Source organism: Narcine bancroftii, chromosome 5, assembly GCF_036971445.1.
Source record: "Narcine bancroftii isolate sNarBan1 chromosome 5, sNarBan1.hap1, whole genome shotgun sequence".
Classification (NCBI taxonomy): domain Eukaryota; kingdom Metazoa; phylum Chordata; class Chondrichthyes; order Torpediniformes; family Narcinidae; genus Narcine; species Narcine bancroftii.
Genome location: NC_091473.1, coordinates 211,053,482 through 211,059,481, shown reverse-complemented (window position 1 = coordinate 211,059,481; position 6,000 = coordinate 211,053,482).

The following is a 6,000-nucleotide window of genomic DNA, read 5'->3' as shown; positions in this document are numbered from 1 at the left end:
GCTGCTACCGGCACCCCAACAACCTACTACAAGTGCGCAGTCGTTGCCTCGCTTCGGCAGTTGGGACCAATCCAGGCGTTGATAAGTATAATGGAGAAGGGCTTACATATTTTAGTGTGAAATCAGCTTTAGATTTAGTAATAAAACCTTGTATAAACTGAACTGCTCTCGGTGTGTGTGTCTATTTTCTTTTGGTAGCTCAAATACTGTGACCAATCTAAAATGAACAAAATGAGAGGTATAAGTTTACCCAAGACAATTGGCGCTGCGAGCAGGGTTGGTCTCAAGATGTTTCGCCAAAAGAGGTGAGCCCCGAGTAGTTCTTGATTCCGGGATGGACTTCCAAAGATGATGGGTTTGGCTTGTTGGCCAATACCCTGTCTTTGTTGGGACCACCCATTAGATGGGATGAGAAGTTAGACCCATCAAGTGTACCTCTGGGAGAGCAGGTTACCACTCTCCTTCGAGAAAGTAAATTTCCTGGTAAAAAGGGGACGCTGATGGACGGTTTTTGGCTGCTGGCCACAGCCTTATGCCACTCCGTTCAGCGTGAATCAGAATTAGTTCAAAGAGAAGTAGAATCTCAGCACAAGAGAGAGCAATTAGAGGGGGAGCTAGAAGCCACGCGACAACACTGATCCATGATGAGCGAGATTGTTTGCACCAGTCAGGACCAAGCCAAAGAATGGGAAGATAAGCATGTCCAAACAATCTGCCGTAATATTAAACTCCGGCAGCAGCTTTGTGCAGATAAAGAAAGGCATGGAGTAGAACCCGATCCACATCGTATTCGTGCCATGATAAGGAATGGTGATGATCCTGATGTAATTGATGAATGGGATGGGAATATCTGGAATGATGACCATGGTAATAATGCAGATACTCCTCAGCATGTGTCTAACATATTGCCCTCTCCACCTGCAGTTCAAGCCCACCCCATAAGGCAGCAGACTTCCCAAGCAGATGGAAGGGGGGATGATGCAAGGGTAGAGATTGAAGGAATAGATACCTCGATTTCCCAAGCGGACCCAGGGGAAAATACCCGAACCCCTGCTTATGCTCTATGGCCTACCCTCTCTACCGGATGGCCGAGGCCTTGTCCCGTCCACTGGGCAAAGGACCCTGTGGGCCAAAGTGGGAGCAGAGATCAAAAGCAGTCAATGATACGTGACTTCTCTATAAAAGAGCTGGCTGCCATTGGAGATCGATTTAGGCAAAAGGCGGGAAAACTCTGGCAGCCTGGCTCCCGCGTGGAGGGGGTAATGTATATTTAACCCCTGAGGAATTGTTGGGATTAGGAACATTTACTACTGATATCCAGGTCACTGCTGAGCTGCGGGGTAGAGGAAAATAGATGGATTACTTACTTGCCACTCTAGGGGATGCCCTGCTACGAGTAACCCATCACCAGTAGATTGGGATTTACATTTGCAGAACAATTGGGGCACCCCAGAGGAGGGTATAGCAGTAATTCGTCAGCAGGCCCTGGCCTCTGCCTTGTATACAGGACGTTTGAGGCTGTGGGTACATGGGGGGAGCCCTGATGAAGAGATATTCACAGCCAGAATGCACACCCGATTGGTTCGTTCCGCCCAACCCACTGTACGGGGACTGATTCTGTCCGTAACTAGTCCGCTAATTGGGCACCCTGTGTCTGAGGCGGTGCACACCTTATCTGGGCTTAGAGAATTAGAGTTGGGAAGTAAAATCCACTCATGTACAACCCAGGTTAAATCAGACAAGCAGGATGAAAGGAGAGGGGCTGCTGGTAATAACGGACCGACAAGAAAGCACCTTTTTCTAACCTTGTTAAAGTTAGGCGTACCTCAAAGTGATATTGATGGGAAACCTACTGTGGTCCTTTATGCCCTTTTTAAGAGGAAGGCAGGGGAACATCTTCCCCAGCTGCTGAGCCCTCCTGGCCCAACTGTGCCTTCCGCTCCGACTGCTGCTCCTATCGAGCCAGCTTCTCTTCCTCCAGTTATCCAAGATGAGATACAACAAATGGTTAAAAAGGCTCTTATGGATAATAGTGGCATGTGGGCCTGGAAGCCCCCGAACCCTACTAAAGCATGAGGGTGTGGGCAGGGTCGTGTCTACTCCATTGAGATACGGCGAATACACGGTGACCCACAGCCCTACATACCGTTAACAGTCCATTGGGGTGGGGTTAATGACCGCCAATATTTGGCCTTGGTTGATACCGGTGCAGAGCACTTGGTGATTCCGGGTAACCCTGATCTCTGGACTGGATCGACCATTCGAATAGAGGGGATGGGAGGAGCGATCATCCTGGCGAAGGAAATAAAAGTCCGCGCCACGGTGGGTGATGGCCCTTCCCCTATATGGTTACATGCCCTGGTGGCTGCCACTGGCAAGTGTATCCTGGGTATTAATATGTAGGCCGGTATGGCCCTTAATACTAGCCAAGGGGGATTTGCATTTGGAATTCGGACTATTACTAAAAGACTAGTGGTGGGTCGGGCTAAGTGGGATCCTGTGATGGTGCCTGCACCCCCAAAACCAGAATGCATTCCCCTGGGGCGCAGGAAGTGATTACTGCCACCATCGATGCTTTGCAAGAAGGGGTAGTGAGGCATGCGACGTCGCCCTTTAATAGCCCTGTTTGGCCTGTCCAGAAACCGGATGGCTCCTGGAGAATGACAGTTGATTATTATTTCTTGAACAAACATGCCCCACCACTTGCTTCGGCAGTTCCGGACATTGTCACTCTTATTGAAAACATTGCTACTGGGAACTCAGGAACATGGTATGCTGTCATTGATCTCGCTAACGCCTTCTTCGGTATTCTTATAGTCGAGGTCTCACAGGATCAGTTTGCCTTTAGCTGGAAGGGGCACCAGTATACCTTCACCCACCTCCCTCAAGGCTATGTACACTCTCCCACTATTTGCCACAACTTAAATGCCCGTGATTTGGAGACGGTGCCAGTATTGCCTTCCCTCTCAATTCACCATTATATTGTGATGATCCAAGGGGCCACGGAAGAGATGGTACAGAAAGCAGAACAAGAGGATGCCTGGTTTACCGATGGTAGCAGCCGGTGGGTGCAAGGAAAGTAGAAGTGTAAGGTGGTGGCTTACCCCCCCCCCCCCCCCAGGTCAGGAACTCACTTATTGGAGGAGGGGGATGGTGGCTCCAATCACTATGCTGAGTTGAAGGCGGTCACTTTTCCACTAGACCCCCATGATCACCCTCTTCGCTGGTTTACTGATTCCTGGGCTGTGGCTAATGGACTAGTGGTAGGGATGCCTGATTGGCAAAAGAATGACTGGCTGATACATGACCGCCCACTATGGGGCAAACAGTTGCGGCAGCTGTTGTGGGATGCTTCCCATCATCGTGAGATAACTGTATATCACGTTGACGCCCATACCAATGCGATGATGAACATGGCACAACATAATGCAGTAGAAGATCAGCTTGCCACTATCAGCCACGCCGATACCGTCACCCTGGCTCGATGGGCACACGAACAGAGTGGCCATTTGGGGGGGAGAAGGGATCAGCTATGTGGGCCCGTACACATGCCTTACCCATCAGGACGATGTCCGTATGGTTGTGCGAACATGCCCAGCATGTCAGCTTGTGAAGTCCCGCACTGTTCTTCCTGGTCCGCATGGCCGAATAAGACGGGGAGCTCGCTATGCCAGACTGTATGGGTAAACGTTATGTCATAGTAATGGTTGACACCTTTTCAGGCCTGGTTTTTGTTTTCTCTCCAAGACAGCTGACCAAGCTAGCACTATCCAAGGACTAAATCATTTAATTTCTTGTTATGATGTTTCCAGAGGAAATTCAGTCTGATAATGGCTCGCACTTCTCCGTGAAGGCAATCTGTGATTAGGCAGCTGACAACAGTATTTTATGGATCCACCATATTCCTTTTTACCCGCAGGTTGCCGGGTTAGTTGAACGAATTAATGGCTTACTGAAGGAAAAAATTTGTTTGTTAACACCACTGGGGACCCTGAAGGGGTGGTGCCATGTGCTGCAGCAGGCAGTCAAAAATTTGAATCATCGCCCTTTGAAGGGAGGAACCTTTCCACTGACTTCTTCACACTTCTGAACTACAGCCTATTCCAGAGGAAAAACAGTAATTTCCCCCCCATTCCTGAGCTAGAGAATGTCGGACAAAAGGTATGGGTGGCACCAACAGGTAGTAGCCCTCCTGTAAATGGGGAAATAGTGACACCTGCCCAGGGTAACACTCGGTGGGTAGCTATTGAGGGACAGTATGGTTTAGTTTGTTTAAATACTGAACGCTTACGGCATCGTGAGTGACATATGTCAGGCCTCTTTGTTCCAGGTCCTCCATCTTGTGCTCCTGCTGATCTGGCTTAACCGCTGCTTTGATGCCAGCAATTGGATTTGTAATGGCGAGGAGGTTCCGAGGGAGTTGCCCATGGAGAACACGGCCCGATGTATCCTCTAATATATCTGATATTGTTAAGCATGTTTCAAAATCTGTTCGTGAGCTTCAGTGTCTGGGTATTGTGGCCCACAAGGATAGTTTGAATCCTTTTTCATGGTTAAATGGCATATTTGGGGGATTCAGCCACAATATTCTCCGCTGGTTGCTCGCATTATTGCTTATTTTTGTGCTTATTATAGTTTTAGTTTCTCTTTTTCACTCCTTCTGTACTCTTATGCTTGTTAAGTCTCGTGTCTGACAGCCTATGACCAAGGGGTGGAATGTAATGGAAGATTTAAACTGTGCTTTTTACTTCTGCAGCTGCAAGGCTGAGAACCTGCTTGTTTAGAATCAGCAGACATAATCCAATTTACACCATGAGGCCCAGGATGCAGTTAAATCAGAAGACATTATCTAATTTACACAATGGGGCCCAGGGATGCATATGAATCAGTAGACATTATCCAACTTCCACCATGAGGCCCAGAGATGCAGTTTTCTTTTGTTGGTCACAGACTGTCAGGAGACCTTGAAGATAATCAAATCATTTGTTCAAAGACATAAGATCTGAAGTAAACAATTTTTGGGTAATATAAGCCATGGTCCCACTGTTGAAGTTTGAGATTCTCCAAGAGGTGGCAACATCTCTCAGCAAGAAGAACTTCAAGGGTCCAGCTAACATCCTGGTCGAGGGAGATGGAGATGCTGCTACCGGCAAGTGTGCAGTCGTTGCCTCGCTTCGGCAGTTGGGACCAGTCCAGGTGTTGATAAGTATAATGGGGAAAGGCTTGCATACTGTAGTGTGAATTCAGCTTTAGATTTAGTAATAAAGCCTTGTATAAACTGAACTGCTCTTGGTGTGTGTGTCTATTTTCTTTCGGTAGCTCAAACACTGTGACCAATCTAAAACGAACAAAATGAGAGGTTTGTTTTCCCAAGATAGTATGCTCATGTTGCTCTTCCTGATGGGAGAGAGGACACCATTTCCCTTAGAGACATGGCTTCTCCTAGTTTGTGGTCTGCTAGCCCTTCCACTATTCTGTCACCCACACTGCCCTCCCCACCATGACAAAATCAGTTACTTGATCCATTTCCCAAGGAACAATACTTTTCACGTGATAATGTTGCCTCCTGCTCTCCACTCCCTTCCTCAGCTGGTGTGAAAAGTCCTTCATTAGGAGATAAAGCTCTGCCCCCACCAGTGCCTTTGCGCAGATCTACTCGTATTTCTAAACCTCCCCAGAGACTAGGTTATGACCATATCTAGTCATAGACATAATTACCAAGGATACTTACCTCTGTAGCCTGTTTTCTTGTATGTGTTCCAATTAATTCTGGTTTTATATTATCCTGCTGTAACCCTTTACCTCTTAAAATTTTAACCTGCTTGCTTTTCCAGCTTTTGCTTTGGTCAGTATATTTTATTAAAATTGGTCAATTTTTGTGGGATTGGGGAGAATGTGATGATGTATGGAGTTGCTTGCTATTAGCGATGGCTGTAGAGTTGCTCCACCCTACTGGTATAACAGATGGAGATGCTTTCCCACTGGCCAGTACAGTGGCAG